Source organism: Lissotriton vulgaris, chromosome 3_1 (genome assembly GCF_964263255.1).
Source record: "Lissotriton vulgaris chromosome 3_1, aLisVul1.2, whole genome shotgun sequence".
Classification (NCBI taxonomy): Eukaryota; Metazoa; Chordata; class Amphibia; order Caudata; family Salamandridae; genus Lissotriton; species Lissotriton vulgaris.
The window spans coordinates 819,473,519-819,487,261 of NC_141689.1; the positions used below are offsets into that span (position 1 = coordinate 819,473,519).

Here is a 13,743-nt window from a genome sequence, read left to right on the forward strand (position 1 = left end):
AAGTGTGCAGACTGACTCCTGGGAAAAATCACTGAATAACAAACGACACGTTCAGCATATTCCTAAAATAATGGAGCAAAAACAAATGTGTTGTGTGTGGCTGTGCAAAGCAAAGGCAGCCTAAAACCTCTAATACGCTAAACTAAGGGAGAACCAATGTGGGCCCAGAAGGGACATCACTACACCTTCCCCTTGGTGGGGAAAGTAACTTAGCGACCAACAAAATAATAAATTGCACAAGCCAAGCAAATTCAACGTGATGCTAAGGAGCATAATATTCAAATATAATAGCAGTATAGAAAATTAATCTGAAAATTTCGAGAAGGTGGCCGACATAAGTTGAGCCATGGGCACCCAAGACTTCTTCCACAAGATCAGTGTTTAGTGGATCCAGAACAGATTCACTATCGACAGACAATGCTTCCTCAAGAGCCCCATTAAAAAGCTCCAAAGAACAGACATGATCCTCGTATCAGCCAATGCTGAGGAAGTAGTCTGTTGTTTTGCATCTGTGTTATTAGAGCCAGAGTTTGGAAATCCTGGTGTTGAAGCAACCATCTACCAAGTTGGGAGCAGCTTATACAATGCATCTTGAAGTAGCTGCAAGTTCATGGCAGAACTCTGAAAATGGGTCGTTATGGAACTGATCACCAGGCTCATGTCCATAGGAACAGGCAATTGCCCACTCGAAGAAACACCATAGGCAATGAAAAACAGATTGTACTCAGGTAAACCAGACAGATCGGAATGACAATGACCAGTCAGTGTTCAGTACCTGGAGCTGGGGGACTCCAAAGAATCATATCATGTGTTCACGGCACAGCTGGTCCGGTGGTCGTTCCAGTGCCAGTGGGCTTTGAAATGGAACATCAGTTGCAGTGTAGCAAAAATAGAACCAAAATGCCGTAAATGAGGAATAACACCAACGGTATGCCCTCAATAACACTCAAACAGCGAATGTATAAAGGTTGGTATTACTCCGAAGCTGTTCTGGAAGGTACTGACTAAGCCGGTCCTGATTGTTTTTTTTAAAAATGCGCTATAACAGCAGTAGTGGAAGCATTACAAATTTGAAAGACAAGCTCGCCGAAATGCAGTGTGAGATTTGTGCTTAAAAGTGACTGTATTTTCCTAGATGACCTTGCAACTTGCAGTTCGAAGGTCTCCCTGGCAGATGTTGATGCCGCGTCTTTTTGAAAACTATAATGCTTTGAGCTGGCTTAGCTTGTTAAAATCTGCCTTCAAAGTTGGGATGGAAGGCTATCACAGACTATCAAATACTGCATGTGTAGGAGGGAAAAGCACATTATTGCAGCAGGTCACTAGCTAGGAAGCAGAAAGTACATACAGAATTCTGGCCTTCTGTAGGGGTGGGAACAGACTCACAGAGACAGGTACTGGGGGTAATGCAGGCTTTATTGTTTTTAGGATGCGTCTGCGCTGAATTACCCTCCGGTAGTAGGGTAGGGGGATTTTGGTCTCTGTCTCCGTGGCGGACTGCCTTTCCTTGCGTCTCTCTGTTCCGGTTCCTCTCCTTTCCCGGGGACTTCTGGGACTGGTAGTCCGGTATTCAGCCTTGTTGCCTTACAACTCAGGGTCGCGGTATGTGAAAAGAAAAGATATGTAGGACAGGCTTTAGTCCTGGTGCTTTTGTTCACAATGCTTAGGGAAGGGAGTGAGGGTCACACGTGCACAACAGTCAAAGCCCGGAGTCCTATGGTGCCGGTTCGGTGAAGGGAGGGGGGGTTAGTGCAGAGGAAAGCCGTGTGAGGTTTCAGGGAGGTTTAGCCCATCTACGTCCCGCCCAGCCCGCAAAGCGTGACCGTACCTGCGAGAGCCACACTTCCCTTGAAGTGTGGCTGGGTGAAGCGCCTTCTCGTTGGCCTCCTGGCTTGTCGCTGTAGTCTGCTCTCTCTCTCTGCTCGCCTCCGGTTGCCTCCTCCTCCTCGGGGTATCGGGTTCCTCCGGCGTCTCCGCTGCCTGCTCCAGGCTCCCCTCCGGTTGTCTTCTCCTTCTTTACTCCCGTACTTCACTACGCTCCGTCGCTCTCCTCGTCTCTCCAACCAACTACTCCGCCTCCGGGTGATGAACACACCTGTGTGTGTTCAATGCTGGGTTTTACCGCGAACTCGTGGGCGTGGTTTGGCTCGAGTTCCGCCCAATTAAAGAAACAGTGTTCTTCTTGGAATCCAGTCTCGGGTCTGCATGGAATGTCCTCATTTCCTTCCCAGTTTTCCATTTGCTGGTTAGAAAAGGGTTTAAACAATAGGGTTTTGTTCAAGGGTGGATGTTGAACGTCATGTCGCATAGGGTCATAGGGTCCCCCTCATCACACCTTCATTCCACAACAGTCTTGGTCGCTTAACATTAAATAACTTCCATCTGGAAAGGACAGTGATAAGGAGGGAGAATTGAAGGGGGTGGTACTCCTTTTAGAAAACAGGCCAAATTTGCTACAGAAGTTTTGCATGCTTCATCGAGGTAAAGTGTTTACAAACAAGTGAGTTGCCGACAGATGAGTCACATTCATCACCAGTAAGGAATACCTCTCTGTCTGCAAATTCACATCAGCAATCAAAAGGAAGTGACTACAATTCATGACTAAAACTCCCTCCCATGGCTTCATATCTACCTACCGCCAAATTTTTCATGCAAGATGTGAACTGGGATTTGGAACTTGGCAAAGATATTATGCCAAGAACTTACCACACAGTGGAGGGTGTTTCAGCCGCAGTAAAGGGCAATTGTTCTAACTTCTCGATATGTAACATTGTCCCATGAGTCTCTGTTTACATGTCAGGTTCAAAGGCAAGAATAATTGCATAGAATTTAGGTAATGCCATAGCACAAGGACATTTTTGAGAACCTGAAGAGTCTAACTAAACAGCATGATAGATCTAATCTGACTTCGCCCATGGTATATTAAATATGTTATTTTGCATAATACTGATAACAGATGACACAGTGTTATTTAAACTGTAAATGTGAGAAGACAACGTATTAATACTATTATCAAAGACAGCAAGAACTTTATCCAAATTATCTTGATCAATTTGCCTTAAATGTGCAGCTGCTTCCATTTTAGATAATTCCCAAATTTCATTGTAAGTTGCGTAAATAAATCTTTTAGAGGGCGGAGACTTAGGCCCAAACAAGAAATCGGAAAGGTCCATTTCTTCCGACAGGAGGGAAAGATGTTGTTTTCCTGCAGATAGCAAGGAATGTTCAAACCATTGTTGCCACAATTTTCCTACTAAATAGGTAGTGACTATCCCTGAGTGTTAAGAAAGGGAATAACCAGGGTTGGATCTGCTTGCTTTAAACATCGGTGTAGAATAAAAAATATGAGCATAATAACCATATGTGTCCACTCGTCACATTGACCACCAGTTTGGACCTGAAAATGTGGAATTAAATGTACCATTCTGTGCCATAATATTCAGCTGCTCTTCACTATAATTTGTTAAATGTTGCCAATTATCAAATCGGGCAATGGAAGGAATCTATTGAACTGTGTTATTTAGAAACATAATTTGTGATTGAATTAAGCAGGGTCTAAATAAGATCTGTGTTCCCTGAACTTGTCAATGTTTGGCACTCCAACCTGATTTCATGTCAATGGTATCCTTCAAATACTAAGAACTTCTTAAGGATAACTATTTGAAGAAAACAAATATGTACATATTACCTTGGTTTCTGTCTGCATATATTTCTTTGCAGGTGTAGGGAACAAATGTAAAATAAAATAATTTCGGGTCTTATCAATCTTGTCCATAAAAATATGTTGATATATCCCAATATTTTTTAAAGCTCCCATTTGGGGTAGTTGAACAATGTTCCCATTGCGCGTAATTAAAAAGTGTGCGTTGAACACTGGCTCAATGTAAATAATGATGTCCATAATGATGATAACAGAGCATTTCACCATAATTAGCAGAATTTAGATACAAAGCTTCACTTTCAAATACAGTATAATATTCCAGCTCTGAGAGTATGGAGTTTTCAGTGTCAATATCCCAATTGTCAGAATGTAACACAAGTACAATAACATCTACTGTAGACAGCTTAAAAATGTAAAGAATCTGTTGTATTTCTGTAAGGCCGAAAATATCACTGGGGACCTTATCCCAAACAATTCCATCAGTTACCAGGACAGCTGAAATGTTCACAAGGGACAGGTCTCTTTTCAGTTCATGTGAAGATGAGTGAGGTGTTATCACCTCGTCAACCAGTTCTGTGGCAGAGCATTCAAGAAGGTAATGGGCATTTATTATCAAGAAGAAAACAGTCACAAATTCAATCCAAACAAATAGAAAGACCAAGGAAAGTGTTTTCCAAACATGTATCCAAGGACAGACCAGATAAGTGTGTTTCAGCCATGAAATTAAAACGCAGGCCTGTGTAGGTGAAGTGTCTAGAACAGTGGAACTATCAAAAGAGTCGGCTGAAAAGTCATTTATTTCCACAACATAACCCTAAGCAGATTGTTGAAAAACAGAGGCCACAGGTGCAGTAAGAGAACTGGTAGATCCCACAAGAGGTGGATCAGTATAATCGACATCGTCTGCAGGCGATGCAGTAGTAAGTACAGTATTCACTTCCATTACATGGCTGGCATTTGTAGCGGCATCAAGAATTTACTGAAGTTCATTCACTGCCCTCCCCCACACTTTGTTGTTGCTCACAAGCTGTAGAGCAATGTTCTGTATGGTAGCGAGATGAGTCAGGGAACTACCAAGGATTTCTCGTGGCCTACTGCTTAGAATCAGCCACATGATGTAGTTTGATGTGATCAATGGAGACAAAACAACTGTCTTTAGAACCAGCCAGCAGTGGCAATATTACAGTTCTAGTACTTTTAATGCAAATGACTGGCTCTGGTGCACGGTATAGTGGGCTGAATTCCTTTTTCATTGCAAACTTTTCTATTACGAAATCCCCAATTTGTGGAATCTAGCCCAAAGGTGCTTGCTGCTCCATGGTTCGGGTAGAAACAGACGTCTTCAAATGCTCGTTGGATTGGCTGTTGCAGAGGTTTTGTAAATCCTGTAAGACAGCATAATGATTATATATGTAAAAGGAATGTCTGGACTGTCAATGTCTGGAACATACGTTTAGATGCCAAAAAGGACCTTGTTTGGGGTCCGGACACCCAGAGATCATTTAGGCAGTCATTAAGTGCTCTTTGTACCCCACAGAGGTGAATGATCCAACTACGCACTAAAACCAATACCCTAGCTATTAAGGATTGCTTTAAATCACAGTTCATCCTCTCCACTACCGAATTTTCCTCAGGACAGTAGGGGGAAAGAGTGATACACCTCTACATCCAAGGAAGCCATGGTATCCCTGTAAGCCTAAGAGGCAAAACCAGGTCCCTGGTCTGATTGGAATGCAGTTCAATCATGTGTTCCGACTTGCAAATCTTTAATAATAGTGCGAAGGTCAGGTGAACGCTGTGGTCACACCCAGAGGAACCTTGAGAAAGAATTAACTTCAAGCAGGCTACATTTAACACTATGTCCGAATTAAGAGGACCACGGTGGTCCAAATAAATGCAGGCAAAAGGTTTGTTGGATCTTAACAGGTGTGTCTTCGGTGAGTGAGCAACAGTAGAACTTTTAATTTGTTGACAAATGCCACAACAAAGAACATATTTCTTGGGCTGGTTATTTAAGCCATTCCACCAATACCATTGCTGTAGTAATGAAATTGTGGCTGCCATACCTGTTCAAGTACAGCTGTCACTAAGGCTAGCCAGAGGTCTTGGTTGGGAATCAAATGTTCACCAACCTATGGAATTTTAAGAAAGGGAACCTTTTGTTCACTTAAATGGTATGTATATTCAGCAAGAAAGCCCCCAGGCAAAGGGTTGTCGTAGCATTTGCACTAATGGCAACCAATATATTGTCATCTTCCCTCATATGAGAACGAGTAATCACAGCAACAGTTGCAGTCGCAACTGTGGATTTGGCAGCTTCATCTGCCAAAGAATTCCATACAACGTGTGGTCCCACAGACTGATGACTCAATGTATGAATGAAATGAGTCAATGGCAACCTATCTTTTATTTTTGTGAAATTCAGCAAAGCCAATAATACACATTTTTCATTAAAAGCCTGCTTATAATAATACAAATCATACACTATAAGTGTGGGGAATTCAGCGTCCGTATATTCTAGGGCTAGATGCAAGGCTTTTAGTTCAGCTAACTGTGCAGTGCAGTCCCCTAAGCACTATGTGCGAGCTTTCTGTGGTTGGAATTTTCTGTCCAATATTACACCAAAAAAGGTGGAACATGCCACCGAATATTGGTGCCTAGTCTCTATAGCCGGTTGGGCTGAACCATAAGTATAAACAAATATTTATATTGCTCAAGGGGCAAAAGATTGCTGGTCATGGGGGTCAGGGTTTTTCTAACCTGCCCCCTTTGCGCCTTTTGCGCACTTGCTTTTCAATTTACTTGTGCCTCGGTTCTATCGAGGTACAAGATGGTTGCCAACACTTCCTCGTTTGGAGTGTTGACAGACAGTTTACAGCCAATTAGCATGCATCTCGTGCTCGTAATGGGACGCATATAATCCTCGGACGGTACGGTTGCAATACAACTTCGCAAATACATCTATGGTTTTACTTTTGATTTCTAAGGAACTACTGAACGGATTTACACCATTTAACAAAAAGCACAATCTGCGAACCAAACTCTACCTTTTTGCCAAATTTGGTGTAATTCCGTTCAGCAGTTCGGGCTGTAGTCTCACTTAAAGGTCCCTATGGAAAATTGCATGGGGAAAACACGTTTTGGGGGGCCCCTTTTTTCTCTGCCCCCACTTGACAAATCAACCCGAAACTTTCAGGGAAGGAGCGGAGCGGAGCAGGCCATCTTCTTTGATAATTCGCGAAGATTCGTCGACTGGCGCCAAAGTTATTCCAAATAGAATGTTGCGGATTTCCAATGGAAACTAGGTCCTAACTATAACTACCTACTGGTAAGCAGCTTATTGAAAGAAAAGAGACAATCCACTGAGCGTGAGATCTATTCCTGTAGATTCATCACCACATTTTCTGGTGATGCAGGGGTACTGAGACAAATTTTGTTTCGTAATTGGCACATTTTAAAGGCAGATCTGGTAGTCAGTAAAGATTTACTAGAACATCCCCAGATGACTTTTAGACATAGTAGATCACTCAAAGATCACCTGGTAAAGAGCCACTATGAACCAGTCCCCTTTGTCCCAAAATTGAGCACAATGACAGGATTTTTCCCCTGCTCTAAATGCAAGGCTTGCAAGAGTAGTTCTAAAGTCCTAGCCTATAAGGTCCCAGGCAGACAGGATAAGAGGAAGATCAATACATTCTTAACATGCACTACACCTTAATGTGTTTACTGTCTGGTATGCCCATGCATGTAAATGTACGTAGACAGTACCATACATCCTGCGAAACACAGAATCTTGGAGCATGCTTGTGCCAATGACAACAGAGATCCCTCATACCCAGTGGCAAGGCATTTTTCTGAAAGCCATAATAGTGATCGCACACTTCTCAAATTCTTTTGTATTGACCACGTTCCTGTCAGTGAACGAGGCGGCAACAGGGAACAGAAATGACATAGACTCGAATCGAGATACATCATTGATTTGCATACCATCATTCCCTTTGGCCTTAATTCTGAAGAAGATTTATGCATACACCTGGGATAAGTGGGCTCTGATGCATCTGCAGTTGGAGCACAGTGATGTCCCTGTATATATGTTAGATGTTCTTGTATTATGGTAATATATGGGCTTATTTTTTAGGATTCGAATGTGAAACCGATTATGAAGACAATGAATCCAATTAGTGATACACACCCCCGATTTCCTAATGATATGATTGATTTGTAAATATCATTAATGCATATGCCAATCCAGGGCTCAATTATGTTGTTAGCAAAGATATTGAAGCGGCAGGTAATGCTACTAGCCCATTCAGGGCTCAATTATGTTATTTGCAGACTTAGCAAAGTGGGACGAACCGTCACTATGTACATAAAAATAAGTTTTGTATATAATTACACTATGTACGTCGGACCTCTAATCTGCATTATTTTTGAAAGAATTAAATTTGAATTACTTTGACTTTATCATAGCATATATACATATGAATCTATGTGAATATTGTATATAGCCAAACTTCAAAAAGGCCCCCAAAGTGACGAGAAATGTTTTGTCCGCTTTCTATGCTTATGAATTGTGGGCTTCCGAGCAAAAAAAACCTCGAGATTTAAATGTATAAAATGGCGGGAGCCTTCATTTACGTTGACACAGTGGAATAAGGCACGTATGCCGAAACGCGTCCTGTTTGTGTGCAAATAAATTACTAAAATTGCTGAAACTTACAACAAGAGTGCGGCCACTTCCTTCGTTCCTGGGGGAAATTTGGAGCTGATATATATATATATATATATATACACATACATACAGAACCCCTCCAGCCGAGAAAGGAGAAAGGTAGAGGCCACATGGGGAATTTCTTCGGAAGCCTTTTATTTCACAGCATAAGGCATGATGCAATTTCGGCTCAAACAGCCTTCTTCGGATGCCGCTGTTCAACAGGATGCTGCCCCAACCGCGTTTTAAATAGTCCTGTACCATCCCATTGGTGGAAGCACTTACAGTCCCTGATCACGTGACATCAGAAGCAGTGTTGTAGGCACTGCAACTCCCAGAGTTCACCTTACCGGGACAGATGCTGTTTGTGTATATACATATATCACCTACTGGTGGTCGCCAGTAGGTAGTTATAGTGAGGACCTAGTTTTCATAGGAAAAGCGTTTTTTGTTTTTCCAATAACTTTAGCGACGGTTTATGAATCTACGCAAAATTTTCAAAACTTGTAATCAGCTCAGGTCAGCTCCTCTCTTGAAAGTTTTGGGGTGATTCCCCAAGCGGGGGCCGAGAAAAAAGAAGGGTCCCAAAACCTTTTTCCCCATGTTATTTTCCATTGGAAACTTTAGACACAGCTTTAGCCCGAACTGCTGAACGGAATTGCACCAAATTTGGCAATAAGGTAGCCCTTGTTTCAGAAAGAGTCCTTTTGTTAAATGGTGTGAATCCGTTTAGTGTTTCCTGAAAAATTAAAAAAATAAAAGTTGGAAAATCAATTTCCCATAGGAAACTTTACCAAGGCTACAGCCCGAACTGCTGAACAAAATGACACCAAATTTAGCAAAAAGGTAGTGTTTGGTTCAGAAGTGACCTTTTTTTTAAATGATGGAAATCCGTTCAGTAGTTGCTGAGAAATTAAAAACATAAAAGTTTCGATATCTAGGAATGCGGTGGGTTCGTGAACCCTCCCGACCAAGAGCTCAATTGTGATTGGATGCCAACACTCCAAACCAGGCACCATCTGGTTACTCAGTAGTACTGAGTCACAAGAAAACAGTAAAACAAAGTTAAAAGTGAAGAAAAGGTGGCAAGGTACAAACACCCTGCCCCCTAGACCTGCTCAGGGGGTACCACAAGGACACCCCCAATTTTTATTTTTATTTTAAAAAATGTCCGAAAGCACGCTGGTTGCTTGAATCTGGAAGAAAAAAAAATTATAATAAATAAGCGGGGGCTCCCCCACTTCATTTATATGAGCCCCCAGGTGGGCCAGGACCCGGGGGCAATCATATAATTATACCGCCACCACCTCGGGGCTATATACATGAGGTGCTGGAGGGTACACAGCCCTCCTGCAGCCCCGTGGGACCACTACCACCTTGGGGCTTTGAAAGTAGAGGGAGGGTGGCAGTACGTCACCCCTCCTGGAGCTCTTGATGGCCCTGGGGTCCGCCACCCACTAGGGCCGGCTTCTGCAATCTCCTGAGGTGTCCACCCCCGGGACATTGCTGTTTGCTAGGACAGGGCGGGAGCATGGCTTCCACCCTGTGATAGCAAACCCTGGTTTGCTTAGTTGAAGCGAGAGGAGGAAAACTTCCTCTTGCTTCAATAAAAGAAAGGAGAATTGCTTTTGGGCAAGGGAAGCTGCATGTTAGCAGCTCCTGTTGCCCAAAAGCAATGCCGGCACCCGCAGGAGGCGGGAATCTGGCGGGACCGTGGGACATTGGGTCTCCCCACACGGTCCCCAACGAAGAGGCCAGGCCTGGGATAATGGGGTCCCGGGGGCCAGAAGTGGTCTGGGAGGGGTGTACGCAGCCCCCCTCCCCTTTAAAAATAAAAATAAAATAGGTAGATGTGGGCATGCCTTGGGGGATGGGCCCCTGAGGCGAATGTAAATTAATAAAAGTGAATGTTTTAGTGCGGCTTTCAGCGCAGCGCCCTAGTGGGAACACGAAGGGTACGCTGCTCTCAGCACGGCCCCCTCGTGCGAACGCGCTGGGTGCGTGGCTCTCAGTGCGGCCCCTAGTATGAACGCGCTGGGTGCGCAGCTCCCAGTGCGGCACTCAAGTACTTCTCAGGTGTTTAAAACACAGAGGGGCATATTGTCAAGGACACATCACCAAATTAACAGCACTTTATTGCAGCCAAAATGGTGATAAATTTAACTCGTCATTCACAAGCTGGTGCAAACAGCCCATATCACCAGTTTACCAGTGATAGGAGCCTCAAAAAACATTGTCACGGATGACCCCCGGCAAATATCACTAATGAGATGCAGAGTAGGTATTCCCGTGCAAAAAGCAGCAAACACACCACTTCGCAATATTCTCAACGACCAGCAAGATCGGCGAAGAGAACACTAAACAGGCGATAAGGTGCGTTAACACCAGGAAGTTTACACCTGCTCTGACCTGGTGTAAAGTCGGACTACAACTTGCAACATGATAGGTGGCCCGGCCCACAGCCACACCTGAATGACAACAGATGCCATGGAGCCAACGATCATGCAGCTCAGACACCCAAGAGTGCCCCAACACCTCCGCCACCATCCCCTTATCCACCATCCCCCCTGACTCCCGACAAACAAATGTGACAACAATCTTCCAAAATCTGGAACGTAACAAATCAGCTAATGTTGCACAATTATAACAATGAAGATGCATGTGAGGTTGGACAAATGAGAATCACAGTCAACTATGGATTTACATATAAAACATTTTATTTACAGAAAACAACAAAATAAAAGTAGGTAAAGCCATGGCATGTCATCCCTCGACAATCTGTGAATCACAGCCTGCAAGACAAAAAGCAAGATAAGATTGTGCGTCATGCGCCCATCAAAGCAGAGAGAGAGAGAGAGAGAGAGAGAAAGAGAGAACGAGTGAGAGAGAGAGAGGAAGAGAGAGAGAAAGAGAGAAAGAGTTAGAGAGAGAGAAAGAGAGAAAGAGTGTGAGAGAGAGTAAGAGACAGAGAAAGATAGTGAGAGAGAAAGGAAGAGATGTAGAGGGAGAGTGAGTGCCAACACTGCGGACAAAACCCTCACAGCTCACCTTTCCATCACCGGTGTGTCTCCAACCATGTGCCGTGACATACTGCAGCCCGCAAGCTCACTCATCTGAAACATAGTATAGAATCAGTAATGGTAGAGTACATACAACTGCACACATCTTCATCGCTGTGCTGACCTTGTGCACGCAGGCTGCTTCACCCCATCCACTTCCGCCGCCCATAGGTGTCTGCCCGCCCCTGCGCACCCAGGCTGCTGCACACCATCAACTCCCACCGCCCAAAGGTGACTGTCTGTCCCTGTGCACCCAGGCCTCACTGCTCACCTTTCCGCCACTGGTGTGTCTCCAACCACGTTTTCCTTGAAATACTGCAGCCCTCAAGCTCACTCATCTGAAACATAGTATAGATTCAGTAATGCAGAGTGCATACAACTGCACACGCCTTCATTGTTCTCCCGCCCCTGCGCACCCAGGCTGCTGTACCCCATCCACTCCTGTTGCCCAGTTGTGTCTACCCGCTCCTGCATACCCAGGCTGCTGCACCCCATCCACTCCCGCCTCCCAGAGGTGTCTGCCAGCACCTGCGCACCCAGGTTTGTGCATACCATCCACTCCCACCGCCCAGAGGTGTCTGCCCCCCTGCGCACCCAGGCCTCACTGCTCACCTTCCGCCACCTGCGTGTAGAGTAGAGGGCCCACCACATGGCGCTGCAAGCCCCAAGCCTGGTCAGCACAGATAGGGCACCCTCCACATCATGCAGCCCCACTCTGCAGGCCACCAGGTCTCACATTTCGTGCTGGGTCTTGATTTTGCCATGGCCGCGGACATACCAGTGCACCCAGCATCATCGTAGTCTGCACACCCGCTCTCTGCGACTAAGTCTGTGAATTGGGGAAAACGCACGGGCCCCTGAATCAAGGATAAAACGACATATATTACACCAGTAAATCAATACGCTAATTTGTCTGAAGTTCACAATTATACAGCATATTATATTTCTCACATTTAATATCTTCTGTACACAATATGCCACAAGCATTGTGTAATATATGTGGTAGAGTGCAATTATTTATGTATTAAAATGTATGACATATAAATTGAATGTGATTAGACATATTTAACTATTTTTTATATCAATATAAAATACAAAGACCAATAAAATAAAAAAATATTTTTCTAAATTGATTGTTATAGAGTACATTATGTTAATGGGTGTCTAGAGTTGGCGCATTACTTTTGTAAATCAGCACTGAACCCGGTGCTACTGCTCTTTTTCAAAAATAGCCACTAACTCTGTGACCAGCGAGGCCGCACCATGTGGCGGTAGACCCCTGCTGTCCGATGGCTGAGGTCAACACTGCGGTCCAGCAGGGCACACAAAACCTGTACTGCCCGGACCGCCGGGATAGGGCATCATCGCAGGCTGCTCACCTGCTCAGCACTTACGGTGCCCCTACCTCAGTGCACCGAAAGTCACCATCCACTGGTGGTGTGCCTGTGCCGGCCACAGTGCATCTGGTGCCACCAAGTCTGTTCCCCAAAAGTCATGGACCCTCTATGATTGGGTAACGTGGTGCCGACACCATCATGTCACCTCTGGGCTGGTGGAATGTGATGTTGCAGGCCCCTGGGCCTCCATGCCCACATGCACATCACATGGATACCCCGTGAGAGAGGTCGGAAATGGCGTCAAGCACATGCGCCCGGCCCTTTTTATTGGCAGGGTCACGTGTCCTGTGATGCCTGTGCTTGATGAGTGTGGTGTGGGTGTAATCTAGCCATGAGGGAGTGGCTGTGGCATACTGACAACTAGACCTGTGACCAGCAGTGCACTACAAAGAAAACCAGAGCCATGTAGCGTTGTCATCCCTCCCTGTAAGCGTAAGCGGAGTGGGCTGGCCTGGCGTTTGCCAGTACTGCATGAGCCTGTGAACAATGACTCCGGAGCTTTGGGCATGGTTCCGCCCTGGACTGTATGAGGAATCAACTGGTGTGGATGTCCCATGTCCCTGTCTGCAAATAGAAAACCAGGTAAAGCTGGGGGAGGTGTTGCCGCTATTATTCACAAAGACCACACATTTACCTCCTCACCCCCCCTAGACTTACCAGACACGGATAACCTAGTTATCAAATCCGACACCGAGACAGGCACCATGGTGCTAGCATTGATATACCGTCCACCCACATCTATGCCTTCCTTTCCTGCCTCCTTGTCTGAGCAAATAGCAGGTCTAGTCGTTGACTACGACAAGGTTATGGTCATTGGAGATTTCAATTACTGGTACAACAACGCAGATGCTGGTCCTCACGCCACAGAACTGTTCGAACTCCTCTCTAATTTAAACTTCCACCAACATGTCTCGA

The 13,743-nt window shown here is 44.9% G+C and overlaps 1 pseudogene; it reads right to left on the reverse strand.

Annotated features, from left to right (window-relative positions):
• Positions 1–3,761: 3,761 nt before the first annotated feature.
• On the reverse strand, positions 3,762–13,534 carry LOC147727076 (uncharacterized; annotated as a pseudogene).
• Positions 13,535–13,743: the final 209 nt, after the last annotated feature.